Source organism: Eubalaena glacialis, chromosome 6 (genome assembly GCF_028564815.1).
Source record: "Eubalaena glacialis isolate mEubGla1 chromosome 6, mEubGla1.1.hap2.+ XY, whole genome shotgun sequence".
Taxonomy (NCBI): Eukaryota; Metazoa; Chordata; class Mammalia; order Artiodactyla; family Balaenidae; genus Eubalaena; species Eubalaena glacialis.
This window is the reverse complement of record NC_083721.1, coordinates 137,216,185-137,231,322: the sequence shown is the minus strand read 5'-3', so window position 1 is coordinate 137,231,322 and position 15,138 is coordinate 137,216,185.

The window sequence follows — 15,138 nt, the reverse complement described above, 5'->3', positions numbered from 1 at the left end:
GCCTCGAAGTAAGGCCCTGATTATCCTGGCAAAACGGGAGGCGTGCAGCAGCTCCATGAGGCCTTCATCGCTGTTCTGCTTTAGTTTCACGGTAGTAAGCTTTCCAAGACTCCTAGGGACTTTGCTTAAGCAACCGTTTCGGTACCAGAACACTGCGTAGAGACAGTAAGCTCTGGTCCTGCGTGTATGCTGCGTGTCAACCTAGAAATTGGAGACTGATGGCATAAGGCTTCTTTTCCCATTATGAAAGCTCCGTTCATGCGGCCTCGAAGCTACCTGATAAGCATTGTTGTTGCCGGGGTTTTCCTCACTGCCGGCATGGTTCTGAGAAGAAAATGAGTTTTCTCCTGAGAAACCTTGGGTTTCCAGATCCTTGTTGGAAGCTCACCGTGCTCTGCTCTATACCTAATGTGAAAGTCAACGTGAGCCCAAGCTTCGAAGTAAGGCCCTGATTATCCTTGCAAAACGAGAGGCGTGCAGCAGCTCCATGAGGCCTTCAACGTTGTTCTGCTTTAGTTTCAAGGTAGTAAGCTTTGCAACACTCCTAGGGGACTTGCTTCAGCATCCGTTTCAGTACCAGAACACTGCGTAGAACCAGGAAGCTCTGCTCCTGCGTGTATGCTGCGTGTCAACCTAGAAATTAGAGACCGATGGCACAAGGCTAGTTTTCCCATTATGAAAGCTCCGTTGATGCGGCCCCGAAGCTACCTGAAAAGCACTGTTGTTACCGTGCTTTTACTTACAGCCGGCATGGTTCATAGAAGAAAATGAGTTTTCTCGAAAGAAACCTTGTGCTTCCAGTTCCTAGTTGGAAGCTCACCCTGCTCTGCTCTATACCAAACGTGAAAGTCAATGTGAGCACTAGCCTCGAAGTAAGGCCCTGATTATCCTGGCAAAACGGGAGGCGTGCAGCAGCTCCATGAGGCCTTCATCGCTGTTCTGCTTTAGTTTCACGGTAGTAAGCTTTCCAAGACCCCTAGGGACTTTGCTTAAGCAACCGTTTCGGTACCAGAACACTGCGTAGAGACAGTAAGCTCTGGTCCTGCGTGTATGCTGCGTGTCAACCTAGAAATTGGAGACTGATGGCATAAGGCTTCTTTTCCCATTATGAAAGCTCCGTTCATGCGGCCTCGAAGCTACCTGAAAAGCATGGTTGTTGCCGGGGTTTTCCTCACTGCCTGCATGGTTCTGAGAAGAAAATGAGTTTTCTCCTAAGAAACCTTGGGTTTCCAGTTCCTTGTTGGAAGCTCACCCTGCTCTGCTCTATACCTAATGTGAAAGTCAACGTGAGCCCAAGCTTCGAAGTAAGGCCCTGATTATCCTTGCAAAACGAGAGGCGTGCAGCAGCTCCATGAGGCCTTCATCGTTGTTCTGCTTTAGTTTCAAGGTAGTAAGCTTTTCACCACTCCTAGGGGCCTTGCTTCAGCACCCGTTTCAGTACCAGAACACTGCGTAGAACCAGGAAGCTCTGCTCCTGCGTGTATGCTGCGTGTCAACCTAGAAATTAGAGACCGATGGCACAAGGCTAGTTTTCCCATTATGAAAGCTCCGTTGATGCGGCCCCGAAGCTACCTGAAAAGCACTGTTGTTACCGTGCTTTTACTTACAGCCGGCATGGTTCATAGAAGAAAATGAGTTTTCTCGAAAGAAACCTTGTGCTTCCAGTTCCTAGTTGGAAGCTCACCCTGTTCTGCCCTATACCAAACGTGAAAGTCAATGTGAGCACTAGCCTCGAAGTAAGGCCCTGATTATCCTGGCAAAACGGGAGGCGTGCAGCAGCTCCATGAGGCCTTCATCGCTGTTCTGCTTTAGTTTCACGGTAGTAAGCTTTCCAGGACTCCTAGGGACTTTGCTTAAGCAACCGTTTCCGTACCAGAACACTGCGTAGAGACAGTAAGCTCTGGTCCTGCGTGTATGCTGCGTGTCAACCTAGAAATTGGAGACTGATGGCATAAGGCTTCTTTTCCCATTATGAAAGCTCCGTTCATGCGGCCTCGAAGCTACCTGAAAAGCATGGTTGTTGCCGGGGTTTTCCTCACTGCCGGCATGGTTCTGAGAAGAAAATGAGTTTTCTCCTAAGAAACCTTGGGTTTCCAGTTCCTTGTTGGAAGCTCACCCTGCTCTGCGCTATACCTAAAATGAAAGTCAACGTGAGCCCAAGCTTCGAAGTAAGGCCCTGATTATCCTTGCAAAACGAGAGGCGTGCAGCAGCTCCATGAGGCCTTCATCGTTGTTCTGCTTTAGTTTCAAGGTAGTAAGCTTTTCAACACTCCTAGGGGCCTTGCTTCAGCACCCGTTTCAGTCAGAACACTGCGTAGAACCAGGAAGCTCTGCTCCTGCGTGTATGCTGCGTGTCAACCTAGAAATTAGAGACTGATGGCACAAGGCTTGTTTTCCCATTTTGAAAGCTCCATTCATGCGGCCCCGAAGCTACCTGAAAAGCACTGTTGTTACCGTGCTTTTACTTACAGCCGGCATGGCACATAGAAGAAAATGAGTTTTCTCGGAAGAAACCTTCTGCTTCCAGTTCCTAGTTGAAAGCTCACCCTGCTCTGCTCTATACCTCAAGTGAAAGTCAACGTGAGCCCAAGCTTCGAAGTAAGGCCCTGATTATCCTTGCAAAACGAGAGGCGTGCAGCAGCTCCATGAGGCCTTCATCGTTGTTCTGCTTTAGTTTCAAGGTAGTAAGCTTTTCAACACTCCTAGGGGCCTTGCTTCAGCACCCGTTTCAGTACCAGAACACTGCGTAGAACCAGGAAGCTCTGCTCCTGCGTGTATGCTGCGTGTCAACCTAGAAATTGGAGACTGATGGCATAAGGCTTCTTTTCCCATTATGAAAGCTCCGTTCATGCGGCCTCGAAGCTACCTGAAAAGGATGGTTGTTGCCGGGGTTTTCCTCACTGCCGGCATGGTTCTGAGAAGAAAATGAGTTTTCTCCTAAGAAACCTTGGGTTTCCAGTTCCTTGTTGGAAGCTCACCCTGCTCTGCTCTATACCTAATGTGAAAGTCAACGTGAGCCCAAGCTTCGAAGTAGGGCCCTGATTATCCTTGCAAAACGAGAGGCGTGCAGCAGCTCCATGAGGCCTTCATCGTTGTTCTGCTTTAGTTTCAAGGTAGTAAGCTTTTCAACACTCCTAGGGGACTTGCTTCAGCACCCGTTTCGGTACCAGAACACTGCGTAGAGACAGTAAGCTCTGGTCCTGCGTGTATGCTGCGTGTCAACCTAGAAATTGGAGACTGATGGCATAAGGCTTCTTTTCCCATTATGAAAGCTCCGTTCATGCGGCCTCGAAGCTACCTGAAAAGCATGGTTGTTGCCGGGGTTTTCCTCACTGCCGGCATGGTTCTGAGAAGAAAATGAGTTTTCTCCTAAGAAACCTGGGATTTCCAGTTCCTTGTTGGAAGCTCACCCTGCTCTGCGCTATACCTAAAATGAAAGTCAACGTGAGCCCAAGCTTCGAAGTAAGGCCCTGATTATCTTTGCAAAACGAGAGGCGTGCAGCAGCTCCATGAGGCCTTCATCGTTGTTCTGCTTTAGTTTCAAGGTAGTAAGCTTTTCAACACTCCTAGGGGCCTTGCTTCAGCACCCGTTTCAGTACCAGAACACTGCGTAGAACCAGGAAGCTCTGCTCCTGCGTGTATGCTGCGTGTCAACCTAGAAATTAGAGACTGATGGCACAAGGCTAGTTTTCCCATTATGAAAGCTCCGTTGATGCGGCCCCGAAGCTACCTGAAAAGCACTGTTGTTACCGTGCTTTTACTTACAGCCGGCATGGTTCATAGAAGAAAATGAGTTTTCTCGAAAGAAACCTTGTGCTTCCAGTTCCTAGTTGGAAGCTCACCCTGCTCTGCTCTATACCAAACGTGAAAGTCAATGTGAGCACTAGCCTCGAAGTAAGGCCCTGATTATCCTGGCAAAACGGGAGGCGTGCAGCAGCTCCATGAGGCCTTCATCGCTGTTCTGCTTTAGTTTCACGGTAGTAAGCTTTCCAAGACTCCTAGGGACTTTGCTTAAGCAACCGTTTCGGTACCAGAACACTGCGTAGAGACAGTAAGCTCTGGTCCTGCGTGTATGCTGCGTGTCAACCTAGAAATTGGAGACTGATGGCATAAGGCTTCTTTTCCCATTATGAAAGCTCCGTTCATGCGGCCTCGAAGCTACCTGAAAAGCATGGTTGTTGCCGGGGTTTTCCTCACTGCCGGCATGGTTCTGAGAAGAAAATGAGTTTTCTCCTAAGAAACCTGGGGTTTCCAGTTCCTTGTTGGAAGCTCACCCTGCTCTGCGCTATACCTAAAATGAAAGTCAACGTGAGCCCAAGCTTCGAAGTAAGGCCCTGATTATCCTTGCAAAACGAGAGGCGTGCAGCAGCTCCATGAGGCCTTCATCGTTGTTCTGCTTTAGTTTCAAGGTAGTAAGCTTTTCAACACTCCTAGGGGCCTTGCTTCAGCACCCGTTTCAGTACCAGAACACTGCGTAGAACCAGGAAGCTCTGCTCCTGCGTGTATGCTGCGTGTCAACCTAGAAATTAGAGACTGATGGCACAAGGCTAGTTTTCCCATTATGAAAGCTCCGTTGATGCGGCCCCGAAGCTACCTGAAAAGCACTGTTGTTACCGTGCTTTTACTTACAGCCGGCATGGTTCATAGAAGAAAATGAGTTTTCTCGAAAGAAACCTTGTGCTTCCAGTTCCTAGTTGGAAGCTCACCCTGCTCTGCTCTATACCAAACGTGAAAGTCAATGTGAGCACTAGCCTCGAAGTAAGGCCCTGATTATCCTGGCAAAACGGGAGGCGTGCAGCAGCTCCATGAGGCCTTCATCGCTGTTCTGCTTTAGTTTCACGGTAGTAAGCTTTCCAACATTCCTAGGGACTTTGCTTAAGCAACCGTTTCGGTACCAGAACACTGCGTAGAGACAGTAAGCTCTGGTCCTGCGTGTATGCTGCGTGTCAACCTAGAAATTGGAGACTTATGGCATAAGGCTTCTTTTCCCATTATGAAAGCTCCGTTCATGCGGCCTCGAAGCTACCTGAAAAGCATTGTTGTTGCCGGGGTTTTCCTCACTGCCGGCATGGTTCTGAGAAGAAAATGAGTTTTCTCCTAAGAAACCTTGGGTTTCCAGTTCCTTGTTGGAAGCTCACCCTGCTCTGCGCTATACCTAAAATGAAAGTCAACGTGAGCCCAAGCTTCGAAGTAAGGCCCTGATTATCCTTGCAAAACGAGAGGCGTGCAGCAGCTCCATGAGGCCTTCATCGCTGTTCTGCTTTAGTTTCAAGGTAGTAAGCTTTGCAACACTCCTAGGGGCCTTGCTTCAGCACCCGTTTCAGTCAGAACACTGCGTAGAACCAGGAAGCTCTGCTCCTGCGTGTATGCTACGTGTCAACCTAGAAATTAGAGACTGATGGCACAAGGCTTGTTTTCCCATTTTGAAAGCTCCATTCATGCGGCCCCGAAGCTACCTGAAAAGCACTGTTGTTACCGTGCTTTTACTTACAGCCGGCATGGTTCATAGAAGAAAATGAGTTTTCTCGAAAGAAACCTTCTGCTTCCAGTTCCTAGTTGGAAGCTCACCCTGCTCTGCTCTATACCAAACGTGAAAGTCAATGTGAGCACTAGCCTCGAAGTAAGGCCCTGATTATCCTGGCAAAACGAGAGGCGTGCAGCAGCTCCATAAGGCCTTCATCGTTGTTCTGCTTTAGTTTCACGGTAGTAAGCTTTTCAACACTCCTAGGGACTTTGCTTAAGCAACCGTTTCGGTACCAGAACACTGCGTAGAGACAGTAAGCTCTGGTCCTGCGTGTATGCTGCGTGTCAACCTAGAAATTGGAGACTGATGGCATAAGGCTTCTTTTCCCATTATGAAAGCTCCGTTCATGCGGCCTCGAAGCTACCTGATAAGCATTGTTGTTGCCGGGGTTTTCCTCACTGCCGGCATGGTTCTGAGAAGAAAATGAGTTTTCTCCTGAGAAACCTTGGGTTTCCAGTTCCTTGTTGGAAGCTCACCCTGCTCTGCGCTATACCTAAAGTGAAAGTCAACGTGAGCCCAAGCTTCGAAGTAAGGCCCTGATTATCCTTGCAAAACGAGAGGTGTGCAGCAGCTCCATGAGGCCTTCATCGTTGTTCTGCTTTAGTTTCAAGGTAGTAAGCTTTTCAACACTCCTAGGGGACTTGCTTCAGCACCCGTTTCAGTACCAGAACACTGCGTAGAACCAGGAAGCTCTGCTCCTGCGTGTATGCTGCGTGTCAACCTAGAAATTAGAGACCGATGGCACAAAGCTAGTTTTCCCATTATGAAAGCTCCGTTGATGCGGCCCCGAAGCTACCTGAAAAGCACTGTTGTTACCGTGCTTTTACTTACAGCCGGCATGGTTCATAGAAGAAAATGAGTTTTCTCGAAAGAAACCTTTTGCTTCCAGTTCCTAGTTGGAAGCTCACCCGGCTCTGCTCTATACCAAACGTGAAAGTCAATGTGAGCACTAGCCTCGAAGTAAGGCCCTGATTATCCTGGCAAAACGGGAGGCGTGCAGCAGCTCCATGAGGCCTTCATCGCTGTTCTGCTTTAGTTTCACGGTAGTAAGCTTTCCAACATTCCTAGGGACTTTGCTTAAGCAACCGTTTCGGTACCAGAACACTGCGTAGAGACAGTAAGCTCTGGTCCTGCGTGTATGCTGCGTGTCAACCTAGAAATTGGAGACTTATGGCATAAGGCTTCTTTTCCCATTATGAAAGCTCCGTTCATGCGGCCTCGAAGCTACCTGAAAAGCATTGTTGTTGCCGGGGTTTTCCTCACTGCCGGCATGGTTCTGAGAAGAAAATGAGTTTTCTCCTAAGAAACCTTGGGTTTCCAGTTCCTTGTTGGAAGCTCACCCTGCTCTGCGCTATACCTAAAATGAAAGTCAACGTGAGCCCAAGCTTCGAAGTAAGGCCCTGATTATCCTTGCAAAACGAGAGGCGTGCAGCAGCTCCATGAGGCCTTCATCGCTGTTCTGCTTTAGTTTCAAGGTAGTAAGCTTTGCAACACTCCTAGGGGCCTTGCTTCAGCACCCGTTTCAGTCAGAACACTGCGTAGAACCAGGAAGCTCTGCTCCTGCGTGTATGCTACGTGTCAACCTAGAAATTAGAGACTGATGGCACAAGGCTTGTTTTCCCATTTTGAAAGCTCCATTCATGCGGCCCCGAAGCTACCTGAAAAGCACTGTTGTTACCGTGCTTTTACTTACAGCCGGCATGGTTCATAGAAGAAAATGAGTTTTCTCGAAAGAAACCTTCTGCTTCCAGTTCCTAGTTGGAAGCTCACCCTGCTCTGCTCTATACCAAACGTGAAAGTCAATGTGAGCACTAGCCTCGAAGTAAGGCCCTGATTATCCTGGCAAAACGAGAGGCGTGCAGCAGCTCCATAAGGCCTTCATCGTTGTTCTGCTTTAGTTTCACGGTAGTAAGCTTTTCAACACTCCTAGGGACTTTGCTTAAGCAACCGTTTCGGTACCAGAACACTGCGTAGAGACAGTAAGCTCTGGTCCTGCGTGTATGCTGCGTGTCAACCTAGAAATTGGAGACTGATGGCATAAGGCTTCTTTTCCCATTATGAAAGCTCCGTTCATGCGGCCTCGAAGCTACCTGATAAGCATTGTTGTTGCCGGGGTTTTCCTCACTGCCGGCATGGTTCTGAGAAGAAAATGAGTTTTCTCCTGAGAAACCTTGGGTTTCCAGTTCCTTGTTGGAAGCTCACCCTGCTCTGCGCTATACCTAAAGTGAAAGTCAACGTGAGCCCAAGCTTCGAAGTAAGGCCCTGATTATCCTTGCAAAACGAGAGGTGTGCAGCAGCTCCATGAGGCCTTCATCGTTGTTCTGCTTTAGTTTCAAGGTAGTAAGCTTTTCAACACTCCTAGGGGACTTGCTTCAGCACCCGTTTCAGTACCAGAACACTGCGTAGAACCAGGAAGCTCTGCTCCTGCGTGTATGCTGCGTGTCAACCTAGAAATTAGAGACCGATGGCACAAAGCTAGTTTTCCCATTATGAAAGCTCCGTTGATGCGGCCCCGAAGCTACCTGAAAAGCACTGTTGTTACCGTGCTTTTACTTACAGCCGGCATGGTTCATAGAAGAAAATGAGTTTTCTCGAAAGAAACCTTTTGCTTCCAGTTCCTAGTTGGAAGCTCACCCGGCTCTGCTCTATACCAAACGTGAAAGTCAATGTGAGCACTAGCCTCGAAGTAAGGCCCTGATTATCCTGGCAAAACGGGAGGCGTGCAGCAGCTCCATGAGGCCTTCATCGCTGTTCTGCTTTAGTTTCACGGTAGTAAGCTTTCCAACATTCCTAGGGACTTTGCTTAAGCAACCGTTTCGGTACCAGAACACTGCGTAGAGACAGTAAACTCTGGTCCTGCGTGTATGCTGCGTGTCAACCTAGAAATTGGAGACTGATGGCATAAGGCTTCTTTTCCCATTATGAAAGCTCCGTTCATGCGGCCTCGAAGCTACCTGAAAAGCATTGTTGTTGCCGGGGTTTTCCTCACTGCCGGCATGGTTCTGAGAAGAAAATGAGTTTTCTCCTAAGAAACCTTGGGTTTCCAGTTCCTTGTTGGAAGCTCACCCTGCTCTGCGCTATACCTAAAATGAAAGTCAACGTGAGCCCAAGCTTCGAAGTAAGGCCCTGATTATCCTTGCAAAACGAGAGGCGTGCAGCAGCTCCATGAGGCCTTCATAGTTGTTCTGCTTTAGTTTCAAGGTAGTAAGCTTTTCAACACTCCTAGGGGCCTTGCTTCAGCACCCGTTTCAGTACCAGAACACTGCGGAGAACCAGGAAGCTCTGGTCCTGCGTGTATGCTGCGTGTCAACCTAGAAATTGGAGACTGATGCCATAAAGCTTCTTTTCCCATTATGAAAGCTCCGTTGATGCGGCCCCGAAGCTACCTGAAAAGCACTGTTGTTACCGTGCTTTTACTTACAGCCGGCATGGTTCATAGAAGAAAATGAGTTTTCTCGAAAGAATCCTTGTGCTTCCAGTTCCTAGTTGGAAGCTCACCCTGCTCTGCTCTATACCAAATGTGAAAGTCAATGTGAGCACTAGCCTCGAAGTAAGGCCCTGATTATCCTTGCAAAACGAGAGGCGTGCAGCAGCTCCATGAGGCCTTCATCGTTGTTCTGCTTTAGTTTCAAGGTAGTAAGCTTTTCAACACTCCTAGGGGCCTTGCTTCAGCACCCGTTTCAGTACCAGAACACTGCGTAGAATCAGGAAGCTCTGCTCCTGCGTGTATGCTGCGTGTCAACCTAGAAATTAGAGACTGATGGCACAAGGCTAGTTTTCCCATTATGAAAGCTCTGTTGATGCGGCCCCGAAGCTACCTGAAAAGCACTGTTGTTACCGTGCTTTTACTTACAGCCGGCATGGTTCATAGAAGAAAATGAGTTTTCTCGAAAGAAACCTTGTGCTTCCAGTTCCTAGTTGGAAGCTCACCCTGCTCTGCTCTATACCAAATGTGAAAGTCAATGTGAGCACTAGCCTCGAAGTAAGGCCCTGATTATCCTGGCAAAACGGGAGGCGTGCAGCAGCTCCATGAGGCAGGCATTCATCGCTGTTCTGCTTTAGTTTCACGGTAGTAAGCTTTCCAAGACTCCTAGGGACTTTGCTTAAGCAACCGTTTCGGTACCAGAACACTGCGTAGAGACAGTAAGCTCTGGTCCTGCGTGTATGCTGCGTGTCAACCTAGAAATTGGAGACTGATGGCATAAGGCTTCTTTTCCCATTATGAAAGCTCCGTTCATGCGGCCTCGAAGCTACCTGAAAAGCATTGTTGTTGCCGGGGTTTTCCTCACTGCCGGCATGGTTCTGAGAAGAAAATGAGTTTTCTCCTAAGAAACCTTGGGTTTCCAGTTCCTTGTTGGAAGCTCACCCTGCTCTGCGCTATACCTAAAATGAAAGTCAACGTGAGCCCAAGCTTCGAAGTAAGGCCCTGATTATCCTTGCAAAACGAGAGGCGTGCAGCAGCTCCATGAGGCCTTCATCGCTGTTCTGCTTTAGTTTCAAGGTAGTAAGCTTTTCAACACTCCTAGGGGCCTTGCTTCAGCACCCGTTTCAGTCAGAACACTGCGTAGAACCAGGAAGCTCTGCTCCTGCGTGTATGCTGCGTGTCAACCTAGAAATTGGAGACTGATGCCATAAAGCTTCTTTTCCCATTATGAAAGCTCCGTTGATGCGGCCCCGAAGCTACCTGAAAAGCACTGTTGTTACCGTGCTTTTACTTACAGCCGGCATGGCACATAGAAGAAAATGAGTTTTCTCGAAAGAAACCTTGTGCTTCCAGTTCCTAGTTGAAAGCTCACCCTGCTCTGCTCTATACCTAAAGTGAAAGTCAACGTGAGCCCAAGCTTCGAAGTAAGGCCCTGATTATCCTTGCAAAACGAGAGGCGTGCAGCAGCTCCATGAGGCCTTCATCGTTGTTCTGCTTTAGTTTCAAGGTAGTAAGCTTTTCAACACTCCTAGGGGACTTGCTTCAGCACCCGTTTCAGTACCAGAACACTGCGTAGAACCAGGAAGCTCTGCTCCTGCGTGTATGCTGCGTGTCAACCTAGAAATTAGAGACCGATGGCACAAAGCTAGTTTTCCCATTATGAAAGCTCCGTTGATGCGGCCCCGAAGCTACCTGAAAAGCACTGTTGTTACCGTGCTTTTACTTACAGCCGGCATGGTTCATAGAAGAAAATGAGTTTTCTCGAAAGAAACCTTGTGCTTCCAGTTCCTAGTTGGAAGCTCACCGGGCTCTGCTCTATACCAAACGTGAAAGTCAATGTGAGCACTAGCCTCGAAGTAAGGCCCTGATTATCCTGGCAAAACGGGAGGCGTGCAGCAGCTCCATGAGGCCTTCATCGCTGTTCTGCTTTAGTTTCACGGTAGTAAGCTTTCCAACATTCCTAGGGACTTTGCTTAAGCAACCGTTTCGGTACCAGAACCCTGCGTAGAGACAGTAAATTCTGGTCCTGCGTGTATGCTGCGTGTCAACCTAGAAATTGGAGACTGATGGCATAAGGCTTCTTTTCCCATTATGAAAGCTCCGTTCATGCGGCCTCGAAGCTACCTGAAAAGCATTGTTGTTGCCGGGGTTTTCCTCACTGCCGGCATGGTTCTGAGAAGAAAATGAGTTTTCTCCTAAGAAACCTTGGGTTTCCAGTTCCTTGTTGGAAGCTCACCCTGCTCTGCGCTATACCTAAAATGAAAGTCAACGTGAGCCCAAGCTTCGAAGTAAGGCCCTGATTATCCTTGCAAAACGAGAGGCGTGCAGCAGCTCCATGAGGCCTTCATCGTTGTTCTGCTTTAGTTTCAAGGTAGTAAGCTTTTCAACACTCCTAGGGTCCTTGCTTCAGCACCCGTTTCAGTACCAGAACACTGCATAGAACCAGGAAGCTCTGGTCCTGCGTGTATGCTGCGTGTCAACCTAGAAATTGGAGACTGATGGCATAAAGCTTCTTTTCCCATTATGAAAGCTCCGTTCATGCGGCCTCGAAGCTACCTGAAAAGCATGGTTGTTGCCGGGGTTTTGCTCACTGCCGGCATGGTTCTGAGAAGAAAATGAGTTTTCTCCTAAGAAACCTTGTGTTTCCAGTACCTTGTTGGAAGCTCACCCTGCTCTGCTCTATACCTAATGTGAAAGTCAACGTGAGCCCAAGCTTCGAACTAAGGCCCTGATTATCCTTGCAAAACGAGAGGCGTGCAGCAGCTCCATGAGGCCTTCATCGTTGTTCTGCTTTAGTTTCAAGGTACTAAGCTTTTCAACACTCCTAGGGGCCTTGCTTCAGCACCCGTTTCAGTACCAGAACACTGCGTAGAACCAGGAAGCTCTGCTCCTGCGTGTATGCTGCGTGTCAACCTAGAAATTAGAGACTGATGGCACAAGGCTAGTTTTCCCATTATGAAAGCTCCGTTGATGCGGCCCCGAAGCTACCTGAAAAGCACTGTTGTTACCGTGCTTTTACTTACAGCCGGCATGGTTCATAGAAGAAAATGAGTTTTCTCGAAAGAAACCTTGTGCTTCCAGTTCCTAGTTGGAAGCTCACCCTGCTCTGCTCTATACCAAACGTGAAAGTCAATGTGAGCACTAGCCTCGAAATAAGGCCCTGATTATCCTGGCAAAACGGGAGGCGTGCAGCAGCTCCATGAGGCCTTCATCGCTGTTCTGCTTTAGTTTCACGGTAGTAACCTTTCCAAGACTCCTAGGGACTTTGCTTAAGCAACCGTTTCGGTACCAGAACACTGCGTAGAGACAGTAAGCTCTGGTCCTGCGTGTATGCTGCGTGTCAACCTAGAAATTGGAGACTGATGGCATAAGGCTTCTTTTCCCATTATGAAAGCTCCGTTCATGCGGCCTCGAAGCTACCTGAAAAGCATTGTTGTTGCCGGGGTTTTCCTCACTGCCGGCATGGTTCTGAGAAGAAAATGAGTTTTCTCCTAAGAAACCTTGGGTTTCCAGTTCCTTGTTGGAAGCTCACCCTGCTCTGCGCTATACCTAAAATGAAAGTCAACGTGAGCCCAAGCTTCGAAGTAAGGCCCTGATTATCCTTGCAAAACGAGAGGCGTGCAGCAGCTCCATGAGGCCTTCATCGCTGTTCTGCTTTAGTTTCAAGGTAGTAAGCTTTTCAACACTCCTAGGGGCCTTGCTTCAGCACCCGTTTCAGTACCAGAACACTGCGTAGAACCAGGAAGCTCTGCTCCTGCGTGTATGCTGCGTGTCAACCTAGAAATTAGAGACTGATGGCACAAGGCTAGTTTTCCCATTATGAAAAGCTCCGTTGATGCGGCCCCGAAGCTACCTGAAAAGCACTGTTGTTACCGTGCTTTTACTTACATCCGGCATGGTTCATAGAAGAAAATGAGTTTTCTCGAAAGAAACCTTGTCCTTCCAGTTCCTAGTTGGAAGCTCACCCTGCTCTGCTCTATACCAAATGTGAAAGTCAATGTGAGCACTAGCCTCGAAGTAAGGCCCTGATTATCCTTGCAAAACGAGAGGCGTGCAGCAGCTCCATGAGGCCTTCATCGTTGTTCTGCTTTAGTTTCAAGGTAGTAAGCTTTTCAACACTCCTAGGGGCCTTGCTTCAGCACCCGTTTCAGTACCAGAACACTGCGTAGAATCAGGAAGCTCTGCTCCTGCGTGTATGCTGCGTGTCAACCTAGAAATTAGAGACTGATGGCACAAGGCTAATTTTCCCATTATGAAAGCTCTGTTGATGCGGCCCCGAAGCTACCTGAAAAGCACTGTTGTTACCGTGCTTTTACTTACAGCCGGCATGGTTCATAGAAGAAAATGAGTTTTCTCGAAAGAAACCTTGTGCTTCCAGTTCCTAGTTGGAAGCTCACCCTGCTCTGCTCTATACCAAATGTGAAAGTCAATGTGAGCACTAGCCTCGAAGTAAGGCCCTGATTATCCTGGCAAAACGGGAGGCGTGCAGCAGCTCCATGAGGCAGGCATTCATCGCTGTTCTGCTTTAGTTTCACGGTAGTAAGCTTTCCAAGACTCCTAGGGACTTTGCTTAAGCAACCGTTTCGGTACCAGAACACTGCGTAGAGACAGTAAGCTCTGGTCCTGCGTGTATGCTGCGTGTCAACCTAGAAATTGGAGACTGATGGCATAAGGCTTCTTTTCCCATTATGAAAGCTCCGTTCATGCGGCCTCGAAGCTACCTGAAAAGCATTGTTGTTGCCGGGGTTTTCCTCACTGCCGGCATGGTTCTGAGAAGAAAATGAGTTTTCTCCTAAGAAACCTTGGGTTTCCAGTTCCTTGTTGGAAGCTCACCCTGCTCTGCGCTATACCTAAAGTGAAAGTCAACGTGAGCCCAAGCTTCGAAGTAAGGCCCTGATTATCCTTGCAAAACGAGAGGCGTGCAGCAGCTCCATGAGGCCTTCATCGCTGTTCTGCTTTAGTTTCAAGGTAGTAAGCTTTTCAACACTCCTAGGGGCCTTGCTTCAGCACCCGTTTCAGTCAAAACACTGCGTAGAACCAGGAAGCTCTGCTCCTGCGTGTATGCTGCGTGTCAACCTAGAAATTGGAGACTGATGCCATAAAGCTTCTTTTCCCATTATGAAAGCTCCGTTGATGCGGCCCCGAAGCTACCTGAAAAGCACTGTTGTTACCGTGCTTTTACTTACAGCCGGCATGGCACATAGAAGAAAATGAGTTTTCTCGAAAGAAACCTTGTGCTTCCAGTTCCTAGTTGAAAGCTCACCCTGCTCTGACCTATACCTAAAGTGAAAGTCAACGTGAGCCCAAGCTTCGAAGTAAGGCCCTGATTATCCTTGCAAAACGAGAGGCGTGCAGCAGCTCCATGAGGCCTTCATCGTTGTTCTGCTTTAGTTTCAAGGTAGTAAGCTTTTCAACACTCCTAGGGGCCTTGCTTCAGCACCCGTTTCAGTACCAGAACACTGCGTAGAACCAGGAAGCTCTGCTCCTGCGTGTATGCTGCGTGTCAACCTAAAATTAGAGACTGAAGGCCCAAGGCTAGTTTTCCCATTATGAAAGCTCCGTTGATGCGGCCCCGAAGCTACCTGAAAAGCACTGTTTTTACCGTGCTTTTACTTACAGCCGGCATGGTTCATAGAAGAAAATGAGTTTTCTCGAAAGAAACCTTGTGCTTCCAGTTCCTAGTTGGAAGCTCACCCTGCTCTGCTCTATACCAAACGTGAAAGTCAATGTGAGCACTAGCCTCGAAGTAAGGCCCTGATTATCCTGGCAAAACGGGAGGCGTGCAGCAGCTCCATGAGGCCTTCATCGCTGTTCTGCTTTAGTTTCACGGTAGTAAGCTTTCCAAGACTCCTAGGGACTTTGCTTAAGCAACCGTTTCGGTACCAGAACACTGCGTAGAGACAGTAAGCTCTGGTCCTGCGTGTATGCTGCGTGTCAACCTAGAAATTGGAGACTGATGGCATAAGGCTTCTTTTCCCATTATGAAAGCTCCGTTCATGCGGCCTCGAAGCTACCTGATAAGCATTGTTGTTGCCGGGGTTTTCCTCACTGCCGGCATGGTTCTGAGAAGAAAATGAGTTTTCTCCTGAGAAACCTTGGGTTTCCAGATCCTTGTTGGAAGCTCACCCTGCTCTGCGCTATACCTAAAGTGAAAGTCAACGTGAGCCCAAGCTTCGAAGTAAGGCCCTGA